The sequence below is a fragment of the Coregonus clupeaformis genome, chromosome 25 (genome assembly GCF_020615455.1).
Source record: "Coregonus clupeaformis isolate EN_2021a chromosome 25, ASM2061545v1, whole genome shotgun sequence".
Taxonomy (NCBI): domain Eukaryota; kingdom Metazoa; phylum Chordata; class Actinopteri; order Salmoniformes; family Salmonidae; genus Coregonus; species Coregonus clupeaformis.
In genome coordinates, this window is record NC_059216.1 from 5,103,476 (window position 1) to 5,126,932 (window position 23,457).

Sequence of the window (23,457 nt, forward strand, 5' to 3'; positions counted from 1 at the left end):
ACATTAAAGTGTCTGTCAGCTCTGATATTAGGCAGAGATAGAGGGAAAAAGACAGACAGAGAGAGAGAGAGAGAGAGAGAGAGAGAGAGAGAGAGAGAGAGAGAGAGAGAGTCCCTCTAACATGTCTGTATTTTGCGAAGGAACACCTAGCTGTAAATTGAAATTTCAGCCTTGAGATCCATTGTTAAAGCCTGAGTCTAATTAAATATATACTTCTCCTCAGAACAAATTTCCCTGCATGAAAATTCAGTCTTACCCCAGTCTCAGTTGTAAAGCCTGCAGGATTTAGAAGTACTTTACTTAACCTGAGCAAATGCTCCTCTCCCATTACAGCCACAAGGAGCAATAAAACATCTGTTTACTGTATCCCTCCCAAAATTAATGAATCTAAATGGATCTTAAAGTGAATAGCTGCAGATTGAGAAGATAATCCACCTCTCTTTACTGTAACTTCATGTCCAACGCTGCGACGGTTCCTTTTCACATAATCAACCTCTCGGATTTTACAGTTTAATTGTGATGGAAGAAATCTGTGTGTGTGTGTGTGTGTGTGTGTGTGTGTGTGTGTGTGTGTGTGTGTGTGTGTGTGTGTGTGTGTGTGTGTACGGGATATAATATTCCATAGTACTGAAATGCTTCCAAATCACCATACTGTACATATATCTTCAGCCTGGTCTCATAGACTAGACATAACATAGTAAATGTAAATCCGAGACACTCAAATTACTATGATACTGTATCTGCTAAACTGTGTTCGCAACCAATAAACTTTGATTTTATATGTTACGTTTGGTATGATTACATAAGACATAAGGTTACTTAAAGCAAAAACGAAAGGATGGTGATTGGTTGGGGTGGATATAGGCCTATAACGCAAACATCTAGCATCCCACAGGTTGTGTGTTTGAATCTCATCACGTGCAACATTAGCATTTTAGCTAATTAACAGCTTTGCAACAACTTACTACTTCATGAATCTGTTACATAACCATCATCAGTTTAGCTAAATACCCCCAAAAATGTCGGTACACAGGTTTCATTGTTAGCTATTCCTTGATTTGAGGACACTCCCCGCAGAGATATTTCTCAATGAGTGCCAAGCTGATGCCAGGGCCCTTCATGGACGGAGAGGGAGAGATGTATTTTTCCTATATAATTTGACTATTATTTGACGTTATCAATCCATATCATGTTGATTTCTATGTTTTTGGAGGGATGGTGTGTGAGCAGGGGGTTAAGGTTAATGATACACTATTGAAACAGCAGACGATTCCTCTCTATTACAATGTGTTCTAGATGTAGAGAACACTTCAGCCATAAATTATCACTCAGCGCGTCTATAAACCAATAACACTTTCCAAGAGTTCCTCGGAGCTGCTCCACACACGCACGCATGCACACACACACACACACACACAAAGCCCATTTTACAGGCTCACAGACAATGATGAGGATGTATTATGCCTGTGTCTGTACTGTAGATGCTGGGTGAGGGGAGGCGAGGGGACAAGGGTCCATTCACATGATGCCCCAGGCCCAGATTACGTAAACAGCCTCAGTTTCTCCATGGCAGCACAGGCCCTGTTGAAAGATGTTGTTGTCCCTCAGTGAATTATTTAAATGAAAAGGTCTCGAGCGGGGCTTTAGCTGCCACTGTGATTTCCTCTTAACCTCATTCCTGCTATTCTATCCCCAGTTGTGTGTGTGTGAACACACTGATGAAGGTCCATCGTACGTGTGTGCATGGTGTTAATCAGACATCATAACTGATGAGTCATCTCTGAGTTTGCTCAGAACTTCTTCTTACAGTAATCTAACTGGCTGTTATGTGAGCAGCAGGCATGCAGCCAGGCGTTTCAGAGAGCGGTTAGAGAGGCGAGCTAGCAGCTGGAGGGTTGCAAGTTTGAATCCCGGGTCCGACTGGAAAAATCTGGCGGGAAGTGAGATGGCAACTGGAGTTTTGCTGGTATCAAATCAAAGATGCTATTGCCTGGCATTGTGCCCTTGAGCACAACAACAGCTCCCTGGTCGCCCAGTGTGGCAGCCCCTTGCACCTCTCCAAAACCTGTATGTACAGTGAGGGAAAAAAAGTATTTGATCCCCTGCTGATTTTATACGTTTGCCCACTGACAAAGAAATGATTAGTCTATAATTTTAATGGTAGGTTTATTTGAACAGTGAGAGACAGAATAACAACAAGAAAATCCAGACAAACGCATGTCAAAAATGTTATAAATTGATTTGCATTTTAATGAGGGAAATAAGTATTTGACCCCCTCTCAATCAGAAAGACTTCTGGCTCCCAGGTGTCTTTTATACAGGTAACAAGCTGAGATTAGGAGCACATTCTTAAAGGGAGTGCTCCTAATCTCAGCTTGTTACCTGTATAAAAGACACCTGTCCACAGAAGCAATCAATCAATCAGATTCCAAACTCTCCACCATGGCCAAGACCAAAGAGCTCTCCAAGGATGTCAGCGACAAGATTGTAGACCTACACAAGGCTGGAATGGGCTACCAGACCATCGCCAAGCAGCTTGGTGAGAAGGTGACAACAGTTGCTGCGATTATTCGCAAATTGAAGAAACACAAAATAACTGTCAATCTCCCACGGACTGGGGCTCCATGCAAGATCTCACCTCGTGGAGTTGCAATGATCATGAGAACGGTGAGGAATCAGCCCAGAACTACACGGGAGGATCTTGTCAATGATCTCAAGGCAGCTAGGACCATAGTCACCAAGAAAACAATTGGTAACACACTACGCCGTGAAGGACTGAAATCCTGCAGCGCCCGCAAGGTCCCCCTGCTCAAGAAAGCACATATACAGGCCCGTCTGTAGTTTGCCAATGAACATCTGAATGATTCAGAGGAGAACTGGGTGAAAGTGTTGTGGTCAGATGAGACCGAAATTGAGCTCTTTGGCATCAACTCAACTCGCCGTGTTTGGAGGAGGAGGAATGCTGCCTATGACCCCAAGAACACCATCCCCACCGTCAAACATGGAGGTGGAAACATTATGCTTTGGGGGTGTTTTTCTGCTAAGGTGACAGAACAACTTCACCGCATCAAAGAGACGATGGACGGGGCCATGTACCATCAAATCTTGGGTGAGAACCTCCTTCCCTCAGCCAGGGCATTGAAAATGGGTCGTGGATGGGTATTCCAGCATGACAGTGACCCGAAACACACAGCCAAGGCAACAAAGGAGTGGCTCAAGAAGAAGCACATTAAGGTCCTGGAGTGGCCTAGCCAGTCTCCAAACCTTAATCCCATAGAAAATCTGTGGAGGGAGCTGAAGGTTCGAGTTGCCAAACGTCAGCCTCGAAACCTTAATGACTTGGAGAAGATCTGCAAAGAGGAGTGGGACAAAATCCCTCCTGAGATATGTGCAAACCTGGTGGCCAACTACAAGAAGAAACGTCTGACCTCTGTGATTACCAACAAGGGTTTTGCCACCAAGTACTAAGTCATGTTTTGCATAGGGGTCAAATACTTATTTCCCTCATTAAAATGCAAATCAATTTATAACATTTTTGACATGCATTTTTCTGGATTTTTTTGTTGTTATTCAGTCTCTCACTGTTCAAATAAACCTACCATTAAAATGATAGACTGATCATTTCTTTGTCAGTGGGCAAACGTACAAAATCAGCAGGGGATCAAATACTTTTTTCCCCTCACTGTATGTCTTTCGGAGGGGTTGGATTAAAAGTGGAAGTCAGATTTCGGTTTAAACTCATGAGCAATTGATCAATAAAATATTCTTAATCTTCTAAAGGAGCTCAAATTCAAATACTTACATCAAAACAACAGACAGTCCATCTAAAGCCTGTTATCATATATCACAGTAAAGTGTCTGTACTGTGCGTTGTAGCATATTGCATCTGGAGCCTGTGGAGTTCTCCAGTGTTCCAGTGTTGAGCTGAGGAGCTCCCCCTGTCCTCTAGTCCTGTGTATGCTATGGCCTTGGGACATGGCTGATTTCTCATGCAAACTGTTTTTCAGAACCCCTTTCTTCTCAGGGCCACAGAGAACAGCCTCAGTCCTGCCAGAATATTCAGAAAGTACTAAATTAGTCTGACAGGGGAAGGATTTTCACCAAGGAAAGATCTAGGTCACCTGTTTACACTCCTCTACAGTTGTTGGTTGTAGACCCAGAACACAATTCAATTACTCCGAAACTCAAGTTCCAGGATCTTCTGGTGGGAAGTTGTTCCCAAAAGCTGTTCCGTAATAGCTCTGATAAGAAACACGAGACTATGAGGATGGAGTTCTGTGTGTAGTGTCCACACAACATGAGCAGACTGTGTTCCCTCTCCCTCCATGCTGTTAGGGTAATGAAGTCAATGAATTCCTGTCTGTCAAGTCATTGCATTTAAACTGTTGGTTCTCCAAACCAGTCCTAAATTAAGTGATAATGCCAGAGAAGCTGTGGTTTGGAAGATATATTGGCATGGGAGTTGTAAGGCCCGAGATTGGTATCGTTGCCAGTCAAGCCAGCTGGTCGTTAGTTCTATGCCTTCTATGCCAAGCTAGCCTAGCTATCTAAGCTAAATAGTTATACTAGACAAGAGAAACACGAGACATAACCAAATGCTAGACTAAAAGTGTCTAGATGCTTTTTTACAGTGGAGATCAAGTTTATGCCCTGCACCTTAGATACTGCTTTGCCCTATGTACATAGTCATTGAACACTGGTCACTTTATATCCTGTTTTACCCACTTTATGCACTGAGTGTACAAAACATTAAGAACACCTTCCTAATATTGAGTTGCACCCCCTCCTCCCCTTTTGCCCTCAGAACAGCCTCCATTCGTCAGGGCATGGACTCTACAAGGTGTCGAATGCGTTCCACAGGGATGCTGGCCCATGTTGACTCCAATGCCTCCCACAGTTGTGTGAAGTTGGCTGGATGTCCTTTGGGTGGAGGACCATTCCTGATACACACAGGAAACTGTTGAACGTGAAAAACACAGCAGCGTTGTAGTTCTTGACACAAACCGGTGTGCCTGGCACCTACCATCATACCCCGTTCAAACGGCACTTAAATATTTTGTCTTGCCCATTCACCCTCTGAATGGCACACATACACAATCCATGTCTCAATTGTCTCAATCTTCAAAATCCTTATTAAACCTGTGTACTCCCCTTCATCTACACTGATTGAAATGGATTTAACAAGTGATATCAATAAGGGTTCATAGCTTTCACCTCGATTCACCTGGTCAGTCAATGACTTGGAAAGTCAATGACTTGGAAAGTCACACACCTGTCTATATAAGGTCCCACAGTTGACAGTGCATGTCAGCGCAAAAACCAAGCCATGAGGTCGAAGGAATTGTCCGTAGAGCTCAGAGACAGGATTGTGTCGAGGCACAGATCTGGGGAAGGGTACCAAAAAATGTCTGCAGCATTGAAGGTCCCCAAGAACACAGTGGCCTCCCTCATTCTTAAATGGAAGAAGTTTGGAACCACCAAGACTCTTCCTAGAGCTGGCCGCCCGGCCAAACTGAGCAATTGGGGGAGAAGGGCCTTGGTCAGGGAAGTGACCAAGAACCCAATGGTCACTCTGAAAGAGCTCTAGAGTTCCTCTATGGAGATGGGAGAAGGACATCCATCTCTGCAGCACTCCACCAATCAGGCCTTTATGGTCGAGTGGCCAGACGGAAGCGACTCCTCAGTAAAAGGCACATGACAGCCCGCTTGGAGTTTGCCAAAAGGCACCTAAAGACTCTCAGACCATGAGAAACAAGATTCTCTGGTCTGATGAAACCAAGAATGAACTCTTTGGCCTGAATGCCAAGCGTCACGTCTGGAGGAAACCTGGCCCCATCCCTATGGTGAAGCATGGTGGTGGCAGCATCATGCTGTGGGGATGTTTTTCAGCGGCAGGGACTGGGAGACTAGTCAGGATCGAGGCAAAGATGAACGGAGCAAAGTACAGAGAGATCCGTGATGAAAACCTGCTCCAGAGCACTCAGTACCTCAGACTGGGGAGAAGGTACACCTTCCAACAGGACAACGACCCTAAGCACACAGCCAAGACAATGCAGGAGTGGCTTCGGGACAAATCTCTGAATGTCCTTGAGTGGCCCAGCCAGAGCCCGGACTTGAACCCGATCGAACATCTTTGGAGAGACCCGAAAATAGCTGTGCAGCAACGCTCCCCATCCAACCTGACAGAGTTTGAGAGGATCTGCAGAGAAGAATGGGAGAAACTCCCCAAATACAGGTGTGCCAAGCTTGTAGCGTCATACCCAAGAAGACTTGATGCTGTAATCGCTGCAAAAGTGCTTCAACAAAGTACTGTGTAAAGGGTCTGAATACTTATATAAATGTGATATTTCTGTTATTTTGTAAATATACATTTGCAAACATTTCTAAAAAAACTATTTTTGCTTTGTCATTTTAGAATAAGGCTGTAACGCAACAAAATGTGGAAAAAGTCAAGGGCACTGTATTCTAGTCAAGGCTCATCCTATATAACTACTGCTGTACACACCTTTTCTATTCATATACTGTCCATACTGTCTATAAACACCATTATATACAGTGGGGAGAACAAGTATTTGATACACTGCCGATTTTGCAGGTTTTCCTACTTACAAAGCATGTAGAGTTCTGTAATTTCAACTGTGAGAGACGGAATCTAAAACAAAAATCCAGAAAATCACATTGTATGATTTTTAAGTAATTAATTTGCATTTTATTGCATGACATAAGTATTTGATACATCAGAAAAGCAGAACTTAATATTTGGTACAGAAACCTTTGTTTGCAATTACAGAGATCATACGTTTCCTGTAGGTCTTGACCAGGTTTGCACACACTGCAGCAGGGATTTTGGCCCACTCCTCCATACAGACCTTCTCCAGATCCTTCAGGTTTCGGGGCTGTCGCTGGGCAATATGGACTTTCAGCTCCCTCCAAAGATTTTCTATTGGGTTCAGGTCTGGAGACTGGCTAGGCCATTCCAGGACCTTGAGATGCTTCTTACGGAGCCACTCCTTAGTTGCCCTGGCTGTGTGTTTCGGGTCGTTGTCATGCTGGAAGACCCAGCCACGACCCATCTTCAATGCTCTTACTGAGGGAAGGTGGTTGTTGGCCAAGATCTTGCGATACATGGCCCCATCCATCCTCCCCTCAATACGGTGCAGTCGTCCTGTCCCCTTTGCAGAAAAGCATCCCCAAAGAATGATGTTTCCACCTCCATGCTTCACGGTTGGGATGGTGTTCTTGGGGTTGTACTCATCCTTCTTCTTCCTCCAAACGCGGCGAGTGGAGTTTAGACCAAAAAGCTCTATTTTTGTCTCATCAGACCACATGACCTTCTCCCATTCCTCCTCTGGATCATCCAGATGGTCATTGGCAAACTTCAGACGGGCCTGGACATGCGCTGGCTTGAGCAGGGGGACCTTGCGTGTGCTGCAGGATTTAAATCCATGACGGCGTAGTGTGTTACTAATGGTTTTCTTTGAGACTGTGGTCCCAGCTCTCTTCAGGACATTGACCAGGTCCTGCCGTGTAGTTCTGGGCTGATCCCTCACCTTCCTCATGATCATTGATGCCCCACGAGGTGAGATCTTGCATGGAGCCCCAGACCGAGGGTGATTGACCGTCATCTTGAACTTCTTCCATTTTCTAATAATTGCGCCAACAGTTGTTGCCTTCTCACCAAGCTGCTTGCCTATTGTCCTGTAGCCCATCCCAGCCTTGTGCAGGTCTACAATTTTATCCCTGATGTCCTTACACAGCTCTCTGGTCTTGGCCATTGTGGAGAGGTTGGAGTCTGTTTGATTGAGTGTGTGGACAGGTGTCTTTTATACAGGTAACGAGTTCAAACAGGTGCAGTTTATACAGGTAATGAGTGGAGAACAGGAGGGCTTCTTAAAGAAAAACTAACAGGTCTGTGAGAGCCGGAATTCTTACTGGTTGGTAGGTGATCAAATACTTATGTCATGCAATAAAATGCAAATTAATCACTTAAAAATCATACAATGTGATTTTCTGGATTTTTGTTTTAGATTCCGTCTCTCACAGTTGAAGTGTACCTATGATAAAAATTACAGACCTCTACATGCTTTGTAAGTAGGAAAACCTGCAAAATCGGCAGTGTATCAAATACTTGTTCTCTCCACTGTATATACACTGCCGTGTCTAGACTTGACAGTTCATGTAGCTTTAGTATTCTGATTAGAGTTCTGATCATGGAATTCTGAATGCGTCATCTGTCTACACCTACATTTAAATGTGTCTGGATTCCCTTTTCCCGAGATATATTCAAGTGCTAGGATGCATTCTACAAACGGTGGAATAGGCAAAATATGATAGCACAACAACAACTGATAGCAGTAGCTAACTAGCTTAGCTAACCTCTGTAGCTAGCCAGTAAGCAACGCTAAAGGGATTGCAAACGGGTTAGCATTACTCTAGCCAAACAATAAATTGTTTTTCTAAATATTAGCTAGCTGGCTAGCATTTATGAGGCCAGCAAACACGTTCCTCACATGCTAGGAACGTATTTCCTTCAATTTTATAATGAAAAGGTACCTCTCGGTCCCAAAACATATGTATTTTGGAGACTTGTGGGAGGAGCGCTTTCCGTAGCCTGATTGCTCGAACGCGGTTTTAACCAATCAGCATTCAGGGTTAGACCCACCTGTTGTATGAACTACTAATAATCAGCTACAACTTCCCCTAACCCTAACCTTTTTCTCTGTATTCCAGTCATGTCCAGTCATAACCTGCGTAATGTGCAGTGTCCATTACAGACAGCAGGATACAATTATACCATTGCTAATATTTCATCATTCTTTTCCTGACCTAACCTGGAGCTTAGCTCTGGGGACACGATGCTGAATATGTGGTCTATTACCAGAGTAATAGGGCAGATGAAAACACCTGGAATCCAGTCCCTTCCTCCTGCCTCGCTCGGGTAGAGTATTGGGGCAATGGAAATAATTAAGGGATGAGTAAGGGAAGAATTTGTGGTAAAGATTAATTAACCTGCATGCGCAATGGAACCTCAGCTATGAATGTGCTTCCCTCTCTTCTCCGCTCCCTCTGGCCCCCACTCCACCCACATTATGATTCAGAGCTAGCATACGCTTGCTGTCTCCCCATGTCTCTGGGAAGTGCTACCCTCTCTGTTCCCTTGGAGCAGAGCTAACATAGGGGAGGGGAACAGAAGTGGGAACACACAGTTCCAATTCAAAGTTTCCTTTTTCAATCAGGATTTTGGATATAAAATAGCCCACTAGTGATTACACATGTAATTTGACATCCTGTTACCATATGTTAGAGGGACTCAGGTAATAGGCTCAGTGTCACCATCATCATCATCAGAAGAAGATGGAGGAGAGGATGAGAGAGAGGGTACTGGATGAATACTGGTTGCTATCCTTCCTTCTGAGTGAATTAAGTAACATAGTTTAGACTACTCAGCTTCCCAGGAACTGGGTCTATGTGGCCTTGTACTATGAAAAGAGTGGATGCTGTCCTCAGCTCCTGTCATACTGAAGATCCATCTGGTAAACTTGTTCTAGGTTCAGCATTCCTTGTTCTGCACATGCTGTTTGTCATGTTCTCTCCCCAAATAGTAGGCCTACACATGTTATTTTATGTTTTAGGCAAATATTGTTTATTTTGTATTTTTTTATGCTGGGACACAATTGACTCCACTCTTATTGGACTGTGACTGTTATGGCTGGGATTGCCAGGGGCCTCACAATACAGTATTATCACAATACAGTGCCTTCAGAAAGTATTCATACTCCTTGACTTATTTCACGTTTTGTTGTGTTACAGCTTGAATTATAAATGGCTTAAATATTTTTTTTTCTCACCCATCTACACACAATACCCCATAATGACAAAGTGAAAACATGTTTTTAGAAATTTTAGCAAATGTATTGAAAATAAAATACAGAAAATCAATTTACATAAAATATTCACACCACTGAGTCAATACTTTGTAGAAGCACCTTTGGTGGTGATTACAGCTTTGAGTCGTCTTGAGTATGTCTGTATCAGCTTTTCACATCTGGATTTGGGGATTTTCTGTTAAGTTAGATGGGGAGCGGAGGTGAACAGCAATCTTCAAGTCTTTCCACAGATTTTTTTATGGAATTCATGTCTGGGTTTTGGCCGGGCCACTTAAGGACATTCGCCGTTCTTGTTCTGAAGCCATTCCAGTGTTGCTTTGGCTGTATGCTTGGGAACATTGTCCTGTTGGGATGTACATTTTCGCCTCAGTCTAAGGTTGTTTGCACTCTGAAGCAGGTTCTCATCAAGGATTTGACTGTATTTGGCTCCATTCATTGTTCTCTCTATCCTTGCCAGTCTCCCAGTCCCTACCGCTGAAAAGCATCCCCATAGCATGATGCTGCCACCACCATGCTTCACGGTGAGGATGGTGTTAGCCGGGAGGTTTTCTCCAGACATAGCGCTTTGCATTCAGGCCAAAGAGTTACATTTTTGTCTCACCAGTCCACAGAATCTTTTGCCTTATGCTCTCAGCGTCTTTCACATGCCCTTTTGCAAACTCCAGGCGTGCTGTCATGTGTCTCTTTCTCAGGAGGAGCTTCAGTCTGGCCACTCTCCCATAAAGCCCAGATTGGTGAAGTGCTGTAGAGACTGTTGTCCTTCTGACAGGTTCTAGTGGTGTAAAGTACTTAAGTAAAAATACTTTAAATTACTACTTAAGTCGTTTTTGGGGGTATCTGTACTTTACTATTTATATTCTTTGACTACTTTTACTTTTACTTCACTACATTCCTAAAGGAAATATTGTACTTTTTACTCCATACATTTTCCCTGACACCCAAAGGTACTCGTTACATTTTGAATGCTTAGCAAGACAAATTCACGCACTTATCATCCGAACATCCCTGGTCATCCCTACTGCCTCTGATCTGGCGGACTCACTAAACACATGATTTGTTTGTAAATTATGTCTGAATGTTGGAGTGTGCCCCTGGCTTTCTGTCTGGTTTGCTTAATATAAGCAATTTGTAATGATTTATACTTTTATTTTGACTTTTGATACTTAAGTATATTTTAGCAATTACATTTACTTTTGACACTTAAGTATATTTTAAACCAAATACTTTTAGACTTTTACTCAAGTATAATTTACTTGGTGACTTTTACTTTTACTTTAGTCATTTTCTATTAAGGTATCCTTACTGTTACTCAAGTATGACAGCTGGGTACTTTTTCCTCCACTGGCAGGTTTCCATCTCCGCCAAGGAACTCTGTACTTCTGTCAGAGTGGTCATTGGGTTCTTGGTCACCTCCCTGACCCTTCTTGCCCGGTTGCTCAGTTTGGTCGGACGGCCAGCTCCAGGCAGAGTCTGGGTAGTTCCATATTCTTTCAATTTCCCAATGATGGAGACCACTGTGCTCTTGGAAACTTTCAACACTCTAGAAATTGTTTTATACCCTTCCACAGATATATGCCTCATCACAATTCTATCTACGGACAGTTCCCTGGACTGCATGGTACAGTTTCTAAATCATGTCCAAACAATTGAATTGGCCACAGGTGGACTCTAATCAAGTTGTAGCGACGTCTCAAGGATGATCAAAGGAAATTGGATGCATCTGAGCTCAATTTGGAGTTTCTTAGCAAAGGGGTGTGAATACTTACAGTACCAATCAAAAGTTTGGACACACCTACTCATTCAAGGGTTGAGAGAATGCCAAGTGTGTGCAAAGTGTGTCCAAAATGTTGACTGTTACTGTATGTAAATTAGATATTTCTGCATTTCATTTTCAATACATTTGCAAAAATGTCTAAAAACATGTTTTCACTTTGTCATTATGGGGTATTGTGTGTAGATGGGTGAGAGCCATGTCTGCTGCAGAGGGACAAGAGAGAGCCATGAGAAAACAAGTTTTGATCAGTCATGGAAATAAATGTGCTGAAAAGAAATTGCCATCCTATTTAAAAAGAAGATGGAGAACAAGCTATGAAGGAAAAATACTGGAGTTTTGGTGCAGGTACAGCCAACTATCGCAAAAATGATATTGCAATATTGTAAAAACTATACAATATATCATAAATGAATATCCCAATATGTAACTGTATCGATTTTTCCCCAATTACTAGTGACTATGGCACTGGGAGAACTGAGGCAAGGTGTGGATGGTCTGACACTAGTAGAATGGTCTTGCATGCCACGGTTGCTGTGTATGTACAGTCGTGGTCAAACGTTTTGAGAACGACACTAGTATTGGTCTTCACAAAGTTCGCTGCTTCAGTGTTATGAGATATTTTTGTCAGATGTTAGTATGGTATACTGAAGTATAATTACAAGCATTCCATAAGTGTCAAAGGCTTATATTGATAATTACATTACGTTTATGCAAAGAGTCAATATTTGCAGTGTTGACCCTTCTTTTTCAAGACCTCTGCAATCCGCCCCGGCATGCTGTCAATTAACTTCTGGGCCACATCCTGACTGATGGCAGCCCATTCTTGCATAATCAATGCTTGGGTTTTTGTTTGTCCACCCACCTCTTGAGGATCGACCTCTTGAGGCCATCCTCCAAAGGTCTTCGCCTCACTGTGCGTGCAGATGCCCTCACACCTGCCTGCTGCCATTCCTGAGCAAGCTCTGCACTGGTGGTGCCCCGATCCCGCAGCTGAATCAACTTTAGGAGACGGTCCTGGCCTTTGCTGGACTTTCTTGGGCGCCCTGACGCCTTCTTCACAACAATTGAACCTCTCTCCTTGAAGTTCTTGATGATCCGATAAATGGTTGATTTGGTGCAATCTTACTAGCAGCAATATCTTTGCCTGTGAAGCCCTTTTTGTGCAAAGCAATGATGATGGCACGTGTTTCCTTTCAGGTAACCATGGTAACAGAGGAAGAACAATGATTTCAAGCACCACCCTCCTTTTAAAGCTTCCAGTCTGTTATTCTAACTCAATCAGCATGACAGAGTGATCTACAGCCTTGTCCTCGTCAACAATCTCACCCGTGTTAACGAGAGAATCACTGACATGATGGCAGCTGGTCCTTTTGTGGCAGGGCTGAAATGCAGTGGAAATGTTTTTTTTGGGATTAAGTTTCATGGCCATTTTCATGGCAAAGAGGGACTTTGCAATTAATTGCAATTCATCTCATCACTCTTCATGACATTCTGGAGTAAATGCAAAATGTCATCATCAAAACTGAGGCAGCAGACTTCGTGAAAATTAGTATTTGTGTCATTCTCAAAACTTTTGACCACGACTGTACAAATGCCATGATGGCATCTGCCTTTTAGGGAGTTTATATAAAAAGCTCATTGGAAGCAAAGAATTAAACAAATACTAGGTGAGGGCAAATAATGTCTATATACACTAGATGACTGACAGGGGGCACTGTTTTGAAGCCATCGCGCCTCCATCTTAGCACTCCTGCTCCATTGTAAAATATATTTAGGAAGCTACAGAAATGCATTTATTAATGTCTACATTCGTTTTTGCCACGTTTATTCTATTCTACTAATGTTACGGTCCCCACTACAACCACAAATACTTACATACATGTAAGTTTGTCCTTGAAACATTTCATTGAAATACTGTACAATTCCATTCATTCCTATGGAGGACTGCTTCTTCTGGGGAGTGCCAATATGGCCGACCGGTGGCTTCAAAGCCGCTCATTGGCATCAGCATTCCAGGGTTTATATAGCCTACATCATTAGTAAGGAGCTACACTACATGACCGAAAGTATGTGGACACCTCCTTGTCATTCCAAAATCATGGGCATTAATATGAAGTTGGTCCCCCATTCGCTGCAATAACAGCCTCCACTCTTCTGGGAAGGCTTTCCACTAGATGTTGGAACATTGCTGCAGGGACTTGCTTCCATTCAGCCACAAGAGCATTAGTGAGGTCGGGCACTGATGTTGGGCGATTAGGCCAGGCTCGTGGTCGGCGTCCCAATTCATACCAAAAGTGTTCGATGGGGTTGAGGTCAGGGCTCTGTGCAGGCCACTCAAGTTCTTCCACACAAATCTCGACAAACCCTTCCTGTATGGACCTCGCTTTGTGCACAGGGGCATTGTCATACTGAAACAGGAGGGGGCCTAGCCCGAACTATTGAAAACAGCTCCAGACCATTATTCCTCCTCCACCAAACTTTACAGTTGGCACTATGCATTCGGGCAGGTAGCGTTCTCCTGGCATCCGCCAAACCCAGATTAGTCCGTCGGACTGCTAGATGGCGAAGCGTGATTTGTTGACATTGCTCCCAGAGGCAGTTTGGAACTTGGTAGTGAGTGTTGCAACCGAGGACAGATGATATTTACACGCTACGTGCTTTAGCACTTGGCAGTTCCGTTGTGTGAATTTGTGTGGCCTACCACTTCGGGGCTGAGCCGTTGTTGCTCCTAGACAATTCCACTTCACAATAACAGCACTTACAGTTGACCAGGGCAGCTCTAGCAGGGCAGAAATTTGACAAACTGACTTGATGGAAAGGTGGCATCCTATGACGATGCCACGTTGAAAGTCACTGAGCTCTTCAGTAAGGCCATTCTACTGCCAATGTTTGTCTATGGAGATTGCATGGCTGTGTGCTCGATTTTATACACCTGTCAGCAATGGGTGTGTTTGTTTTGCATTCTTGTTGGAATGAAGCAGTGGCAAAAGGGCAAATCCTGCTTAAGAGATGATGATTAGGCTGAGCTCTGGCTCTTGTCTAATTAACAAGCTTAAGACCAATCTTGTTTCAATGTCAATGCACTCTCCCTTAGTTATTGCAAACAATAGTATTCTGGTGAGGACTATTAATATTAGGACTACAGACACGTGTGCACCGCTGCAGTGTATCAAACAGCAGCTCAGATCAGAGAGGGTGTGGTCAGTGACATCGGCAAACATTTAAGAAGCAGCAAATTAATGACCCAATGGACAGTTACATTTTATCCACCACAAGATGCTTGTTTCTACATGCCTATGTTAGCAATGTAAATCATAGTCCACATTGTGACATACACTGAGTGGACAAAACATTAGGAACACCTTCCTAATATTGAGTTGCACCCCCTTTTGCAGTCAGAACAGCCTCAATTCGTCAGGGCATGGACTCTAAAAGGTGTCGAAAGCGTTCCACAGGGATGCTGGCTCATGGTGACTCAAATGCTTCCCACAGTTGTGTCAAGTTAGCTGGATGTCCTTTGGGTGGTGGACCATTCTTGATACACACGAGAAACTGTTCTTGACATTACAGTTCTTGACATACTCAAACCGGTGCTCCTGGCACCTACTACCACCGTGGTTCCCAAACTGTGGGGCGTGCAAAAAAATAATAATCATATACACTACCAGTCAAAAGTTTGGACACACCTGTCCTTTAGTAGTGGTTTCTTTCCAGCAATTCGACCATGAAAGCCTGATTCACACAGTCCCCTCTGAACAGTTGATGTTGAGATGTGTCTGTTACTTGAACTCTATGAAGCATTTATTTGGTCTGCAATTTCTGAGGGTGTTAACTCTAATGAACTTATCCTCTGCCGCAGAGGTAACTCTGGGTCTTCCATTCCTGTGGTGGTCCTCATGAGAGCCAGTTTCATCATAGCGCTTTCAAAGTTTGTGAAATGTTCCGTATTGACTGACCTTCATGTCTTAAAGTAATGATGGACTGTTGTTTCTCTTTGCTTATTTGAGCTGTTCTTGGCATAATATGGACTTGGTCTTTTACCAAATAGGGCTATCTTCTGTATACCACCCCTACCTTGTCACAACATAACGTATTAAGAAATTCCACAAATTAACTTTTAAGAAGGCACACCTGTTAATTGAAATGCATTCCAGGTGACTACCTCATGAAGCTGGTTGAGAGAATGCCAAGACTGTGCAAAGCTGTCATCACAGCAAAGGGTGGCTATTTGAAGAATCTCAAATATAAAATATATTTTGATTTGTTTAACACTTTTTTGATTACTACATGATTCCATATGGGTTATTTCATAGTTTTGATGTCTTCACTATTATTCGACAATGTAGAAAATAGTCAAAATAAAGAACAACTCTGGAATGAGTAGGTGTGTCCAAACTTTTGACTGGTACTGTATATATACATTTTTTAAAGGAACTCATTCCAGCTTTAAACTTACTCTTGAAAGTTGTAATAATAGAATGCACAAGGTGCAATTTCAAAATTGGGAAGTGCATCATCAATTCCTCTTGTCATGTTAGTCATTGCATACCTTAGAGAGCTATTTATAACTTGTCAGAAATGTCCAGATCAACTAGCCCATGTTAGCTAACATTATTTGACTTCATTTTTTTAGCCCATAGATATTGTTGTAGATATTGTCACTTAAATATCACATGAAAACACACTAGACATGGCAACATTTGTAGAATTGCAGGAAATAAGCTTTAAACCTGCTAAATTCTCTGCACCAACAAGAAGGGTGTGAACAGTTTGTGTCCTGAACAGTGCTTGAGCCCAGGGTGAAAAAGTTTGGGAACCCTTGTACTACCATACCAGGTTCAAAGGCACTTCAATCTTTTGTCTTGCCCATTCACCCCCTGAATAGCACACACTGTCTCAAGGCTTAACAATCCTTATTTAACCTGTGTCCTCCCCTTCATCAACACTGATTTAAGGGGATTTAACAAGTGACATCAATAAGGGATCACAGCTTTCATATGAATTCACCTGGTCAGGCTATGTCATGGAAAGAACAGGTGTTCCTAATGTTTTGTACACAATGGGGGGCGGCAGGTAGCTTAGTGGTTAAGAGCGTTGTGCCAGTAACGGAAAGGTCGCTGGTTCTAATCCCCGAGCCGACTAGGTGCCCTTGAGCAAGGCACTATACGTTAAATGCTCCTGTAAGTCGCTCTGGATAAGAGCGTCTGCTAAATGACGTAAATGTAATGTAGCTGTGCGACTCTGAGACCACTATCCGTGGGGAATGCACAGCCGAACGCGCACCTACCTCCCCACAATTCCCACCCAACGCGTCTCCGGTACGCGTCCTCTATTCATTTGGATGTGTTGACAGTTGGAGAAATTGCTTGAGCTGGGCTATGAAAGCCAACGGTCCAATATTCTAGAACACTGCTGCGCGCACGCATACACGTTTTCGACTATAATAAACTTAGGCTGCGTCGCGGTTTCTTTCTCTGTTTTCTCTAGTCGTGCGAGTGCGCGCTACAGTAACTCCTGCAAACCTAGGCAGCTGGCACTTGGCTCAGTTCACCGACTGGGAAAGAGGTCCCCGTCCACTGATGACAGGCTTGGCAGAAGATCAAACTACAAAGTGGCAGGTTGGTTTGTTCAAACTATTGTTTGTAGCCTATTAGTGTCTTTGAAATTGAGAAACAAATTGAAAGCAAAAAGCTTAACATGATTGTATGACAATGACAGCTAGATTTTGTTGAAAAAGTTACTCACATAATTGTCATAGGCCTATACGAAATTACTAGCTAGACTTTTACACTTTAATAACGTCACTGGGTTAAAGCTTTGTAAAATTGTGCTTTTTTATGTGTGATTTGGTAGACTATATTATTTAAAATCTAGAACTCGTATTGTGCTCTGTGGATATCGTTAGGCTACTGTCAGTGAATCAATGAGATATTTCGTTTAGGCTACAGCTGTGATTTAGATTAACAGTAGTTTAAGATTTTATATATTATAGGTTTGGTGACAAACAGATAAGCGATCTGGACTCATCAAGTTTAATTACAAGCAATATTATGCAATATGCTTGGCACTCTACATTATTATCTTTTACTGGAAATATCGGTAGCCTATATAGGCTACTCAGTGACACAGTAGCCTATGCATAATTGTACACCCTTTTATAATGTAATTAATGTATTATTACTGCTAGTTGACCATTACAAAAATTCCAGTTCTATTATTTTGACACACATACTTATATGTCTTACAATATGCTGAGTTTAAATAGCAAATTGATCTAGACTTCTACGAAAAGAAACACATGGACAATTTGAGAGAAAAACAAGTGGCATGTAAACTTAGCAAAGGCTTTAATGAGGCATGCAAACTAGGACAATCAGAGGTTGAGGACGTGATATTTGGACAGTTGGGTTTGTCTATGGGAGATAACATAGGTTGATAAGATACCAGTAACTTAAGGTGATAAGAGACTCATGCCCTTATTATGGCTGCCTGCCTGCTCTCTCCTCAATTTAGAAAAAAACCCTGTCCAGATTGTGTGAAATAGAGGATTAACGGATAGACGGGTTGTTTGCATTGGTTGATTACAAGCAGATGATCACATTTAAAATGTACAGTTAGATTTGGTTTGGTATGGTTGTAAGAAAACAAAATAGCAAAAAAAAAAGTTAAGTAAAATATTACCCCCCAAAAAGATTTGGATTTGGTATGGATTTAAGATACAGAGGGTCAGAACAATAGTTCCCTCACTAACAAGCAATTATAAGCTAATATTAGGCAAATATTATTATATTCAACCATGGCTTGCATCACATCACACCTATGACCAAAATGACATGTGCCTATCTTATTTACACTGTTTCAAATATCTTTTTACGCACCGGAATGATATTTCCAATTCTCATCATCACATAAACAAAAATGGTCATATCAAAAATCAAACATGATTTACATTTGGCAATCTCCCCTGATAGCCTTGACACTGCTCACAGTGTAATAATAATCTTACTGTTACTGTGGGTTACTCTCCTCCTTTTTACTTACAAATAACTCAACTGTGGGGGAGCTATGTGTGGGGGATGTCCTGTCATGTACAAAAATAATAACCCAACTCTGTGCATCCCCTTCCGTCCTCCTGCATTTCATCCGCTTGAAACACATTCCATTGGCAAGCACCTAAAAGACACCAAGGTCAGGCTTTCAAAAGACTCTCTTAGTTTATACATTATCCAAAAACTAGTACACTATGTTACTAAAACATGCCTCCATGCAGTAAACAAACGCAGCCCTCACTGCAGACACACACTGGCACACAGCCACACACTCAGTCACTGGCGGTCATGCCCATAACGGCTGCTGTAGGAGTGTGTGCACTGTACAGCCAGCTTTTGGCGACAGGTTTCAATTTACACCTCACACACTTCTACAACATGCCCATCAGGGATAGCATTGTACATGTCAATGTATCTACAATGAACCTCTTTAGTCGTGGTATTACATCATATTGTCGTCCATAACTGCCTGTCCTCCATTGCAGATGCAATCTCCTTTTCCATTCAGCTGCAAGCACAGTGGCTAGGAAAAACTCCCTAGAAGTCAGGAACCTAGGAAGAAACCTAAAGAGGAACCAGGCTCTGAGGGATAAATTATTACTGGGCAATTTGAGGGAGGACACCAATAAACCATGTAGAAAACTTCATTCAGAAGGGTTTTACAATGTACAAACCAGGTCTGTCTGGTTGATGTTTGAGTGGTGAGGCACAGCTGGTGTTATTTGGAGCTGGGTGGTTAAGCGGTGAGTAGTTGAGGTAGCTGCTACAGCACAGAGGTACAGTACAGTGGGGCAGGCTCTGGTGCCAGCCAGGTGTAGGAGCTCCAGTGACAGGTGACAGGTAAATTACCTCCGAGCTCTAGGTGCCATAATCAGCCTGTCTGCTCCACTCAACTCCACTCTGCTCGGCTCAACTCTCACAATAGTTTTTACTCCGCCAAAAGCAGCCCCTCAACTCCTTCTCCCGTGTAATCTGCTTACAAGGCTCATTTCGCTCCCTCCTTCAAATTCAAGTATTTTCTTGAGCGCTTACTTGTCAGGATTGAGGGAGAGCGAATGGAGGCTAAATGGGGCTGCTGTAGCTCTTTGTGTGGAGGTATGTGTCCCTGGCTCTTTGCCTCCGTCTGAGAGGGAACAAAGTGGGAGCATGGCTGTCTTAATCATTCTGCTTGAATCACTGTCTCAATCACTCTCTCCTCCACATTGTCTGACCAACATAGTCTGGAAATGTTCTAGAATGCAATCTTCTTAACGGATTCTTAATTTTTCATTCCAATTGACATTAGTCCAACTGGAACAGTATTCTAAAGGCACTAGCACTGAGGACATGAGTGAATCATTGCTGACCTTCGCTCACATTGCATAATGGCAAAGGTCTCCTGAACCGCGCTTTGATCTCAATGCTATCGAAACTGGTGGTGGGAGGAGTGTGCAATGAAAATATTCATTTTCTGAAGTTCAATCTCTCATTAGCAGCTAGAGAGAGAGCCCTGTACTTGAAACTACCTGTACAGCTGAATATCCTGTGCACAATAAAATGTGTGCAAGTGAAATAGACATGCAGTACTATCACTGAACAGAACCACTGTTTACAGGATAGGGGAGACCAGGGTTGGTTGTCTCACAGGTTGGTTGTCATAGTGTTTATTACTCAAAATTCAGGGGTGTAATAATTTCAAGATAAAAATGTGTGTCCTCTATAGGAGAGGTCATCCATGTGGCCAATTCAGGTCAGGATCACAGAACATGGAGGTGAGAGGAATATTAGCATTTTTCATGGGTGAAAGTAAATATTAATATGCTTGTTATTTCTTTAATAAATAGTTGTATGCTAGGAGTATCCATAAACAATTACTTTTATTGAAAAGAGGAAAGGGAGAGCTTTATTTTAAGTCTATTTGTGAGGTCCTAGGTCAAGCCATGTGGTAACTAGCATCTTAATTAGTGTTGGGGGGGTTGTCACATTGATGTTGGAGTTGCCTGTCACAATCTGACAACCAGCCTCATTGTAACAATGTATCCAGTAAGGTAAATGTATTTTCTGGATGTTGAAAAGATGTCTATGTCTCACAAGTTTGGACAGCACAGCACAGTACAGTCCAGTAGTTAAATTTAGCAGAGTGCAGATAGTACCGTGCACAGGGCCGGCTTAATGAAGGGGCTTACAGGGGCTGAAGCCCCTGGGCTCAAGCCCTTAGGGGGCTCAAGAGGTAGAGCTAGAAAATTCAAGTCCCTTGGGAGCTGCCATAGACTTACAAAAATGTCTAGGTATGCTGCTGCATAAATTATGTAATATGCCAGGGAGATATGTATACTGTAGCTAAGAAAGTAATACTAAGTGTATGCTGTGTAGTAAGCTGTTAGTCGCCCATGTGCCTCACCCTAATAATTTGGTCTAGTTTCCCCTCTTAATTTCGCCTACTATTCTGACTTGGTGGTGCACATGTAGCCTATAACCTGTTTTAGAGAAATGTAATCATCAAATATTGTAAGGGCTTTCATTGTCTGCTTATATGCCCCCTTTATTTATCCTACGGTTCTGACTTGGTGTACAGGGAGAATACTGTAAGAACGGCCCATGTTCTGAATTCTGTCGCTGTACATTTCAAAAGTGCTGAACAAATAGTTATATTGACTACGTCCGTCCTAGCTCACTCATTAATGTCTAAATCAAAATTACGGATTGCCTCTTATCCGCTTGTCGTCCCCTTATGCCATAGTTTGTACATCTCAATTGTCAGTAGAAACCACATTTGTTTAAGCAAGTCAGCCATATCAGCTATGTTTTTTTAAAAGGCAGTAAATGAGGCTGAATGAACTGTTTCGCTGCCAGACAAGGCTCCGCTGATAGCCAGGTGTACCAGTGGTAAGGTGATGGGACTGCTGTTGGGACTCTGCTGTTGGGACAGCTCTATTTAGGCCCTAACAGTTTGTGGGCACCGTTTGTCACCATTATAGTGCAATTAATGTATTGTTTAGTGTTGTGTTGTGTAGTGGCCTTACTGGCATGCATCCCACATTATTTATTTTTTTGCAAAGAAAAAGTCCAGTGTCTGTGTTCTTTTGCCCATCTTAATCTTTTGTTTTTATTGGCCAGTCTGAGATATGGCTTTTTCTTTGCAACTCTGCCTAGAAGGTCAACATCCCGGAGTTGCCTCTTCACTGTTGACGTTGAGACTGGTGTTTTGCGGGTACTATTTAATGAAGCTGCCAGATGAGGACCTGTGAGGCGTCTGTTTCTCAAACTAGACACTCAAATGTATTTGTCCTCTTGCTCAGTGGTGCACCGGGGCCTCCCACTCCTCTTTCTATTCTGGTTAGAGCCAGTTTGCGCTGTTCTGTGAAGGGAGTAGTACACAAGAATAGACTGATGAGTTTCAGAAGAAAGTTATTTGTTTCTGCTCATTGTGAGCCTGTAATCGAACCCACAATTGCTGATGCTCCAGATACTCAACTAGTCTCAAGAAGGCCAGTTTTATTGCTTCTTTAAATCAGCACAAGTTTTCAGCTGTGCTAACATAATTGCAAAAGGGTTTTCTAATGATCAATTAGCCCTTTAAAATGATAAACTTGGATTAGCAAACACAACGTGCCATTGGAACACAGGACTGATGGTTGCTGATAATGGGCCTCTGTACGCCTATGTAGATATTCCATTAAAAAAATTTCCAGCTACTCTGTGATTGGCAACAAGGGTTTTGCCACGAAGTACTAAGTCATGTTTTGCAGAGGGGTCAAATACTTATTTCCCTCATTAAAATGCTAATCAATTTATAACATTGTTGACATGCGTTTTTCTGAATTTTTTTGTTGTTATTCTGTCTCTTACTGTTCAAATAAAATTATAGACTGATCATTTCTTTGTCAGTGGGCAAACGTACAAAATCAGCAGGGGATCAAATACTTTTTTCCGTCACTGTATACAGTACCAGTCAAAAGTTTGGAAACACCTACTCATTCCAGGGTTTTTCTTTATTTGCACTATTTTCTACATTGTAGAATAATAGTGAAGACATCAAAACTATGAAATAACATATTGAATCATGTAGTAACCAAAAAAGTGTTCAACAAATCTAAATATATTTTATATTTGAGATTCTTCAAAGTAGCCACCCGTTGCCTTGATGACAGCTTTGCACACTCTTGGCATTCTCTAAACCAGCTTCATGAGGTAGTCACCTGGAATGCATTTCAATTAACATGTGTGCCTTCTTAAAAGTTAATTTGTGGAATTTCTTCCTTCTTAATGCATTTGAGCCAATCAGTTGTGTTGTGACAAGGTAGGGGTGGTATACAGCCCTATTTGGTAAAATATTATGGCAAGAACAGCTCAAATAAGCAAAGAGAAACGACAGTCCATCCTTACTTTAAGACATGAAGGTCAGTCAATCCGGAAAATTTGAAGAACTTTGAAAGTTTCTTTAAGCGCAGTCGCAAAAAACATCAAGCGCTATGATGAAACTGGCTTTCATGACGACCGCCACAGGAAAGGAATACCCAGAGTTACCGCTGCTGCAAATCAAATCAAATTTTATTGGTCACATAGCAGATGTTATTGCGGGTGTAGCTTGTTTGTCTAGCTCCGACAGTGCAATAATATCTAACAAGTAATATCTAACAATTTCACAACATATGCCCAATACTGTAACGATCCCGGCAGTCTGAGTCGGGTCCTGTCTGTGGACTAGTTGTTATGTTCGTGATCTCCAGTTTCCCGAGGGTTCTGGAACGCTCCGGGGAGCTCTCTT

General features: G+C 42.5%; 1 protein-coding gene across 3 annotated transcripts in view; it reads left to right on the forward strand.

Annotated features, from left to right (window-relative positions):
- The first annotated feature begins 16,976 nt into the window (after window positions 1-16,976).
- The window catches only part of esr2b (estrogen receptor 2b), a 35,603-nt gene continuing 29,122 nt past the window's right edge, over window positions 16,977-23,457 (forward strand). For 2 of the 3 annotated variants that reach the window (XM_041847795.2, XM_041847798.2), the window contains exon 1: window positions 16,979-17,279. The gene's annotated coding sequence lies outside the window, so the exon portion shown is untranslated. Of the gene's footprint in view, window positions 17,280-23,457 lie in introns of all 3 variants that reach the window. The other variant, XM_041847799.1, reaches the window with a different exon arrangement.